The sequence below is a fragment of the Lepidochelys olivacea genome (assembly GCF_965140295.1).
Source record: "Lepidochelys olivacea isolate rLepOli2 genome assembly, chromosome: 10".
Classification (NCBI taxonomy): Eukaryota; Metazoa; Chordata; order Testudines; family Cheloniidae; genus Lepidochelys; species Lepidochelys olivacea.
The window spans coordinates 74,947,192-74,957,534 of NC_140420.1; the positions used below are offsets into that span (position 1 = coordinate 74,947,192).

Here is a 10,343-nt window from a genome sequence, read left to right on the forward strand (position 1 = left end):
TTTTAAGGAGGCTAAATTGATACAGCTATCCTTTTGTTAATTTGTTGAGTGCCAACAATGTGCTTGATGCTGCATGGAACACAGAGGAGATATGTGTTGAGGGATGATGTTCATATGATGTGTGAGAGCCCATGACACAGCATATGAACATCATCCCTCAACACATATCTCCTCTGTGTTCCATGCAGCATCAAGCACATTGTTGGCACTCAACAAATTAACAAAAGGATAGCGTACATCCCAGAGGTATGAATTCATGCTCCTCTCTTCTGCAATTATCCTTTTATTCCCCAGGAACTGTGCACACACACACAGACACCTGCAGGAACATAAAGATCATGGAAATTACTCCTGGTCTTTTGTATATGTAACAAAAACATGCCCTAACCACTCACCCCATCAGCATATAGATATTTAAGACATCTCCCACCTGCACAGCACAGAATACAGTGCTGAATAATCCACTCTCCCATTGAAGGAGACAGAAGAGCTGAAGGACACAAGACAAATAAAAAATAATCATGGAAGCTATAAGTCTGCCCAAAGTCCTTTCCTCAGGCTATTATACATAAATCTATAAAAGAGTCTTAGAAGTTGGTGGGACATATGGGCTAACTCCTGCTCACTTTATTTGCACAAATAGTCCTACTGGCTACAAAATGAGTAAGGCAAGCAAAATGTGGCCTTATATGTATTTAAATACATTGGCATAATGGGGTGAGTTGCAGCTATGAAGAAGTTTTTCTGGTCCATTGAGTAAATATTATATTCTTTATAGTGGAAAATAAATATCCGGCTATCTATGAAGCAAATAGAGCTGTTCCAGTCTATCAAATCATAATCTGTGTTTTTTAAAAACAATTGTTAAAGGAGACACTCTGATCTATAGAGACTGGATATATAGTTAGAGGGTAAACAAACAGCTCCATGTAGATAGTATGCATTTTAAAAAATGATTAAATATATCACCGATTCATATGTGAAAATAGATGAAGATAGGACACCGCTTCCCAGAGGAATATTACATTTGAGCCATGGCTCTTGTTTCACAAACTAAAGTATGTCAAGCTAGGTCAGTCTTAGATAGGAGACCTACAAGGAAGACCTAGTTGCTGCAAGAAATGGTGCTGGATATTCTAGTTTATGCATTGTCCTCTGAGTCAGCACTGAATTCCCAGGCATTTGTAGTAAGGGATGCTGAGGTATGGTCTTACAAATGAGATGTTTTTAAAAAGTCCTTACCATTTTGTTTTATTTAAGGTCCCATAGTATTTTTGTGAGAAACATGGAGTTAACCCAATGTCCTGGAGAAGCTCCAGTACAAATAATTATGTTCTACCTAAATTCCCCCTGAAGTTTCAGTCGGATATGGTATGCTTCTTCAGTTGCAGACCTGTTGTGTAGTGTTACTGTGCACTATTAAACCGCTGTTGTGTTTGAACCATTTCAGTGGTGTGTGAAGTGAAATCAATATATCACTTATCTAACCTCATACGAATTTTTGGAGGCTTAATTAAGCTGCTCTTTGAAAGTGTAAGGCATTAGTATTATTACCTTTTATGCATACATATTTAGCAAATGAACTGTGGAATTGTTTCAAAAAGAAGTGGTTATAGTATAGTGGGAACACAGCATGAATTAATGCCTCAATAGCCAGTTGTTTAAGAGTCTAGGTTAATATGGATTTACCCAAGTATAGCCTCTCAATCTCTATTCTAGAAGCTTAGGACAATAATACACATTTTAGAGGGCATCTTTTTTTTTTTTCCATAGCATGGTGATTTCAGGTCACAATGTCAGCATAGCTTTGATTTTTCTCTTTTTTCTTGGGTTTTGTCATACCATTATTTAAACATAAGCTTTTATATTTAATTTGACAATCTTTATATAGTTGCTGGCATAGTAATTGAGTCTACTTGTCTTTTTCAGGACACCAAAAGATTTAACTAAGTCAGAATGTCTCACTTCTTGTCCAGATTTCTATTTATTACCTACCACACTGAGAAAGACAAGGTGAGTTATCATTCAGATAACAGAAAACCTGAGAGGCATTTATATGCTTGAAGTACTGTATAACCATCCTGTACAGAAGCATAGTGTTTAAGGAAATGTGTTACTGCCCAGCCAAATTCCTTCACAATATTGAACCGAAATGGTCTATGCAGCTCAGAGCGGAGATCTAGGAAGTTTACCTTCCACCCAGTCCCAATCCAAATCCTCAAAGATTGCAAATACAATGACTTCTGACAGATTGCTCCACAGTTTACTTTCTATAAGATAAATTCAACACAAAATGGCAGTCATAGTAAGCATTCTGGGTTGTAGCTAATACCCCCCCCAAATGTTATTGAAGTTAGAACTCAACAAACGAGAAAATGTGAACATACACACATGACATATCTCAAAACTGTAATCTCTGTAAATGCCACCACTCTTACTTATGGACAGGAAGATGTTAATATTTGAAAATATTTCAGTAAAAAGCCAGTTTCAAATCTAGAAATTGTAAATGTTATTGCAAAGATAATATTTCAAGGGGGCTTTTCCTAGTCAAGGATGTTAGTTGACCAAGGAAAAGAAAAGCTGTCTGCTTCTATAATTTCACTAACAGCTAGGGAGAGACCATCATACACAACATTTCTAGGGGGAAATGCTTTCCTTTTTGTATTTAACTGGGCTTCTGATTGTCTGTTTAAATTAGGCTAACGTAATTAGCAAAAACCAAAGATACACAGTTTGCAGTGATGGGTAAAATTAAGGTCACCCTTTGCAGCCTTAATCCAGCTATATTGCCTAATCTAAGTTTTAGCCATTAGGAGGAGAGTGTGTGGAATAGAAATGTCTTGCCAGTGTCAAGCTAAATGTATACTGACTGCCTAACTAGAGATAAATCCTGCAGACTTATTTGAATGTGGAAGTGCTTATCAATGAAATTTTGAGAAAAATGTGTTCTATTCCCCAGGACTAGGTCCTGGTCCTCTAGTGTTGATTGGGTGGCTTTTGGTTTTTAGTACAAAAGTGAGAGAATTTTATAGTGAGATTTTTTTCTTCCAGATTTTCTCACTTAAACTCCCTTCACTTATAATTCTGTGACTTGTAATCCTTGCAAAATGACAGTATTTACATTTTGTTTTTCCATTAAATAAAAAATCTTTAAGGGGCTGGTTAGATAGTCATAAGATATGAAGAGCATTTTGATTATTTTAAAAAATGTTGACATTTACAGGCCAAGAGACTGGTACGCAGTTGCAAAGGTCATCAATGAGTAAACAGACATTAATGGTTAGCTGGATAACTAGTACATAAACAGGTCATATTAATAATTAACACAGGAAAACTGGCAGTTTACAACAAGCTCATGAAAATATTGGAGAGAAGTAACTTTGGGAAGGGCAAGAACTAATATATAAAGGCATCTGGAATTAAATCTAGAGGAAACCTAATTTTAAGACATTAATTTCTCACTTGCTCTCTCCTTTGCCTTCCCAACAAATTATTTTTTAATTCAGGCAGCCACAGTAAAGTTATTTGAATCATTGATAAAAAGTGTTGCAGAGCTATTTATTCTGCAATTGATTCTAACCCTGAGCTCACAATGCTCTCTGTTGACGACATCTCAGAAATAAAGGATTGATTTCATCCCCAAACTTATCTGTTCCTTTAAATATAGCCCCTCCTTTAGATCATTACTGAAAAAAAATATTAAAATATATAAATGTTGGAGTTTAGTGTCCTATTGATGATCATGGGAGCTGTGTATTGATTCTCAGCAAAATGTATTTAAATTGCCAATGGTAAAAGTTTTACCAAGATTTAAAAAAAAACCAAACCACACCTGCATTCTCAGCATTTCTCTCTCAAATATGCCTTGAGGAGTGAGATTTTTGTTCATTTATGGTTAGCTCTTCAGCTCAACTGTATCTTTTCTGTCCAGCCCTATTGGGTTTTCTTCCTGGTAATAAAAATGATGCAAAACTTGAGGAATGAATACTCATAAGGGACTGAATGGTAAGCATTATAATACTTATATATTAGATTCTATATGTATGTGTGCACAAATATTTGTATTTGATAAATGACGTTACTTTCAAGTGTGATACAGTCACAATAAAAAATGTGTATTGTACCCAATATGACATACTCATCTTGAAAATTACATTATTTAAGTTGGGTTACGTTATAACAGCATCTACCATCAGCTAAAAGGTGAATTCACAATCGAAGAACAGAGTGGAGGGAAAGAGAGAGAACAATAAAAGGGGTCAAAGCATCGAGTTAAAGTAGATGGCATGTTACATCGCGAAACAGAAAAGCTTTCTGATGGTTGGGTTGGTGAACCAGGAGTGCTGTTATATGCCAGTAATGGTTAGGGAGAAAGTAATGGCTGACAAATATTGTTGTGTTGATATAGGAAAGTGTTGGATAAAGTGTCTTTCCCCATATTATAATCCCAGGAGACCTTATCAGAGCCCATTTGCGTAGTATGTAAAAAATCACAGTGTGTTCTAAATGGGTGTGATCAGATATTTATTTCAATTTAAAATATATAAAAAAGGATGCCAATTCCAGGCCCAAGATGCCATGGAAAAAAATGTTAGAATCATAGAATATTAGGATTGGAAGAGACCTCAGGAGGTCATCTAGTCCAATCCCCTGCTCAAAGCAGGACCAACCCCAACTAAATCTTCCTAGCCAGGATGTTAACAATGCAATCTGTATAGTTTACTTAGGGCCAGTTCTTAGCTTTTAAACCAGACCACGCTGCCTATGGGCAAATCTGCGGAGAGGGCACACTCACAAGGTGAGTCTATTTTCCCCTTAGTGCCAGCTTCTGACTGCCAGCCAGTGCACAGAGAGTCAGGATCCTTGACACACTCTTACTGTGCCCCTTTTGGGGACTGGCCAACAATATGGCTCCCCAGAACCTGGCAGTCATGGGACCTGAGCCAAAGACTGCATAAGTCAGTGGGAATCTTTCCACTGCTTTCAATGGGCTTTGGATCAAGTCCAAGGAGGACAAGCACGGGAAAACCGATTGCCCTCTATTCAGCTGTACAGTGTATCTGTGTCCTCCAGCTCCTTTATGCACACATTCAGGGGCAGCCAGCATCTGGCCTCTAGTATGTTTCTGTACTTAATTGACTTTGAGAGTACTAATTTCAAAGATGTGTAAGATGCAATTTTGCCTAGTCGTTGGAGCAAGGGACTGAGAATCGGCGCACCTGAGCCCTCATTCCAGCTTTGCCATTGATTCCACGTGTGACCGTCACGAAGTCATTTCATGTTTCAGTGTCTCAATTTTCCCATTTGTAAAATGTAGATAATAGTTGCCTGCACTGAAGAGGTGTTGTGAAGCTTAATGAATTAATGTTTGTGATGTGTTTTTAGATCTCAGGGTATAATGTGTAATGTATTCCATTATTATTTATTATTATTAAGTCACTTCTAAACAAAGATGAGCCAGGATCAAATTCATGCACCTCTGAAATTTGGAATTTGTTAAGACCTGGATCCAAATCTGAATTGTGCAGTTAAGGCCAATCCAGGAATGTCTCCAGCCATTTTGCAGGCCAGAGCAGAAAATGTTTTCAACATGCCCCCCTTGCCCCTTGTCCCAAATAGTCGAGAAAGAAAAAGCTGAGCAGCACAACAGGGCAGCACCCCCCGGCTGCTACTTCTGCTCACCCATCCCTACCTAGAACCAGCTCTGGGCCCATCTGTAGCTCTAAGTAGTATTGTCCCATACATTTTAAATAAATAAATAAATAAATTCCTCGCAATTGGCTGATAACATCAAGGTAAAGAGTCAGTAACTTTCTGAAGTCCAACTTCAGGAATCAATAACAGTGAAGTATGGAACAGTATCATGCAATCAGATCATCTATAGAAATTAGTGCATTCCATATATGCTGCTGAGTTTGGTGATGACAAATATTATTCAATTTTGATGAGCCAATAAGATCACATATATAAATAATGGCATCCTAATTGGCAGCAGTTATTTGTCCCCTTGCAGGAAGTGAACAGATGTTTCTTTGTTTTTCCTGTACCGCTAAAGTACATCTCCACATATTATGGAATGTTGGTTTCAAAGGGAAACTAGTCAGACTTTTGAAATCCATCAACCGAATGGAGATATTTACAGTAAAAACATTTGCAATGACTGTTTCATAACAATACATATTGACTACTTGTTTCTGTAACTCTGAAGATTCATTGTCCCAAAGGGTCAATAAATCTTGATAACCACCTCAAGAGAAGTCAATATTTGCTTGGTGTTTTTTTTATAAATAAAGCACAATGCCTTCTGTTTATTCAGAGTAATCATTGGTTTCTCAAAACATTTTTAATGGTTATACTTTAATACATGACCTATTCCTACATGCTTAAAGCTTTTTTTCTTTACCTCTTTCTTTCCTGATGCAAGAGTTTCTTTCAATATTAATTTAGCTACAATTTTCCATATTCATTAAACTATCCATGTTACTCATTAATACCATTCAACATCCTAATACTATTTAAATATATAGAAATATTTTACTGTTTGACACAAATAGGGTTACTGAGTACAAAATATTCTAGTGTATTGCCTGGACATATCTTAGAAGGACATTCCACAGAGAATGGGAGAGTATGCATAGTAAAATACTGACACAGATGTAAGCAACAGTGTTACATGACATCATGATAAACAGTTCATATCCTAGCTCATGCGGGGGGGGGGGGGGGAGCCTTGCTCTTTGTGTTGGGGAGGCTGCATGGAAATGGGGGAGTTCTGTTGCACAAGCCGGGAGGCAGCAGGAGTTGAGGCTGCAGTAGTGAGCCCACTTCTCTGATGATTCCTGGGGCAGCAAGGTGCAGAATGACTTGGGCCAAGGGAAAGGATGTGCCAGAGGGGAGTAGGGGCAGCGATAGGTGATCCACCCTGAAGTCCTTCCATCGACAGATGGGGAATGCTAGAACCCTGGGAGCTAATTCCAGCCATTACGATGGAGTAACCAACACAGCGTGGCTCAGGTTTTCCTCCTAAGATCTCACTGCTCAGTTGAAATAATTGAACTGCATACTGAGGACAAGCTTTTCCTCTACACGCGTCATCCTGCAGCCCTGTCTCAGGTAATTCTCCTGAAGTCAACAAGGTTACTCTGCTAAGAATCAGGCCCAACATGGAGGATCAGGGCCAAATTGTGGTCATCAGTAATCCTAATGTGGAATAAAACCCCTGGCTATCGCCATCACAACTAGAAGCTCCACTACAGTGTCAAAATGTTTGAATAAAAGCTGTGTTTGTGATAATCAGAAAGAAAATTTAAGCAGAGATATAAAAATTCAAAAGCATTACAAAGTGTATATGCTTAAGAATAAAATGCAATGACACGGTCACAGTTGTCTTTAAAAGCTTTGCTCCACTTGAAATGGCTTTGCTAGTCGTGATTCTTAATGCATGAGATAGTGGTTTAGAATAAATCTTTAAGTAATTCAAAACAAGGACTCTTCAGTAAATAGTTGAAATTAAAGGGGGAGTTAGAGTCATCTGGTTTCCATTAGGATGATAAAATAGTTCACTCGAAACCTTTTACAAGATGCTTTGTTACTGGGAGGTGTCTGTGCATCTCACTCCATCACTAGCCATTTGACACAACATAAAAGGCTTCAAAAGCCATGCTAGGCCTCTTAATCAAAAACTAATTGTAATAGATATTAGGGAGTGTTAACACTGTGACCGCTAGGTTGTGTCTGCGGTATATAAGCAGGAGTGAACATTAAACACAACCCTGAGTTGATAGGGCTTATCTGAATTTCAGAGTTAAGTGCTAAGTACTGTAGGCCAGTATCTCCAAGCTATTGCTTTGTACCACTTTTGGAGTTAATTGCACTGTAGGACTTCATCTTCCTAATGAAATTTATAGCATTGTCAGAGAACTTGGAAGCCCACTGAAGATACTGTTGCGGTTTACAAGAGTTCAGCGAAAACACAGAGATGCAAAGAAAATACCCCAGTCTGTATTTCAGAACCTAATGCATTTGCTTAGGGGGATCTTTTTCAAACCTTATTTGCTGCTGATCACAAAGATTATACTACTGGCAAAATAAGGGGCTCCCCAAAAGATAGACAACTCTAAAATAGTCACTAAATTCATGTAGCTGCCTCAAAAACAATCCCACTTGTCTCATTACAAATGTTCACATGAGTACTTACTGTGTGCACGTGAACAATGTTATTGATTTTACTGAATTCAGAGTAGGATTGTCACTGGTGGTTGTAATTTAATTCATGTATGTTCCAGATAATGTAGGACTTAAATTTTACACATTATTACACCATTACAAACATGGGTCAAATCTGCTGCTGGTGTATATGAATTAGAGTCAATAGGAATTCAGATACTGCTGTGATGAGTGTGGTGTAAGAACCTATATAGAATCAAGCTATGGCAATTTACACCACCTGAGGATCCGGCCCATAGTGTAAAGTACCTTCGACACAAAATATATTAAAACTCTGCTGCCGTTATTTCTCATGAGTTCATTATGTATACTCTTACCTGTATACTACTAAAATCTCCAGACAGCTGTGTTCCTTTTCACTCCAATTTCAAACAATATAATTAAAAAAGGATTCGCTGAAATGTAGACACTTCTACCATTTACGCTGGAATGCTAGCACTATCCAAAATAAGCTAGTCTGTAAATACCAGATTAGTATCTGTGAAGCAAAAGCTTTTATTCTATAAAAGAACATTCAGAAGAAAATCTCAACCTTTCTTGCTGAAGAATAAGCTTTACTTGCCAAACCCATAATTATCTTAAATGTTCTGAGAAGCTGGTGAGAGCTGCAAATGTTAAAACAAAACATAAGGAAACATTTTGGGACATATAAATGGAGGTAGATAAAGATGGTATTCTTCCCCCCTATTAGTTTACTATATAAATGGGAAGACATTACAGAGTTTGAAATTTAATTAACGTAATTGACTGAATTGCATTTTGCAGTAGTTATTGTCATTAGCAGCCTTGACCCCTCTGTCAAAAGGATGTGCTAGTGATTACTTTCAAGGGGTATTTATTATGAATATTAAGCTCTTCAATAAGTGCCATCAACATATTAAAATTCATTTTAACCACTTTTCTAGAAGACTGCAAATGCAACTAGCTGCTGGGGGAAAAAAAGGTGTCTAAATCATTTAATCTTGGTTCATATGTGGTCAAACCAGAAATAGAATGGGGGAAAAGGGGGGAGGGGGGAAATATAATGAAAGGGATACTGGATATATTTTCATGAAAATATGCTTAAAGGGCACTTGATTTTCAATGAAATCCATGCTGCAGGACCTGGAACACTGATGACTTTGTTGTTTAAAGCATGTTTTTATATAGTCTTGCCTCATATCATTGCAGAAGTCTGATTCTTCAAGCTATATGATCATTTATGTTTGGTTCTTTTTACTGACTGTTTGCAGAAAGTATATAATGAATGGGGGCCAGAATTCATAAAGAGTATTTGGTTCACAGGTGTTCTTACCTGTGTTACTTGTACCCACAACAAACAATTCAGGCTGGTATTTGATATCCCAAATTGTATCAGTCAAGGCTTGGGTAGTGGGGAGAGCACACCTATTAATTACACTTCCAGGGTACATGACAGGCTGTGTAGAGTTACATCATTCTCTATTATGTTGTAACAGCTTAGATGATGCAGCGTTTTCTATTCAAGATGAGTCCTTCGTCTGACTGAGAAAAAGTGAAGTGTGGAGATGAGAGGGGATTGGAAACGGAAGAAAAGAGAACTTGACAAAGGAAGAAAAACCAAGAATTCCTCATCCACTCTTTACCATTCACCATGTGCTGGAGATAGAGTTTGAATATTGTCTACCTCCTTCATGCACCCAACAAAGCATGAGCTGCAGAATATTAGTGCCAGGCCTCTTTGTCTCTAACCTCACCACTTCTTCCCTCCACTTCTCTTTGCTTTGAGCTTCTTTCTGCTGTTTGCAACAAGGCTATCCATCTGCCATGCTAAACACAACTTGTGCTGAAAGTAAACACTTGACTAAAGATATGCCAAGGATATGTAAAGGTTTGCTAAGAGTCTCATACTCATCTTCTCTTGTCCTATTAAATTACAATGATCTGACCCCTGAGTGTCCTAACTCATTTTTTCAAGAGAAAAAAGAAAGAAAATTTTCATCATAAAAAATGATATTTTTCTTTGTAAATTTTTTGTTGCTATGTTCAGATGCAAGAACTAATCTCAGCACATCAAACCACTGAAGAATCATCCATCAGACATAACTACTCATGGAAGAACAAGTGCAGGGCTAAGAGTCTGATTATCCGGATTT

General features: G+C 37.6%; 1 long non-coding RNA gene across 1 annotated transcript; it reads left to right on the forward strand.

The window, feature by feature from the left end:
• The first annotated feature begins 3,887 nt into the window (after nt 1–3,887).
• LOC311527606 lies at nt 3,888–10,135 on the forward strand. The gene is made up of 2 exons (XR_014713401.1): nt 3,888–4,008; nt 9,687–10,135. It is a non-coding gene; the product is annotated as an uncharacterized lncRNA (long non-coding RNA).
• Nucleotides 10,136–10,343: the final 208 nt, after the last annotated feature.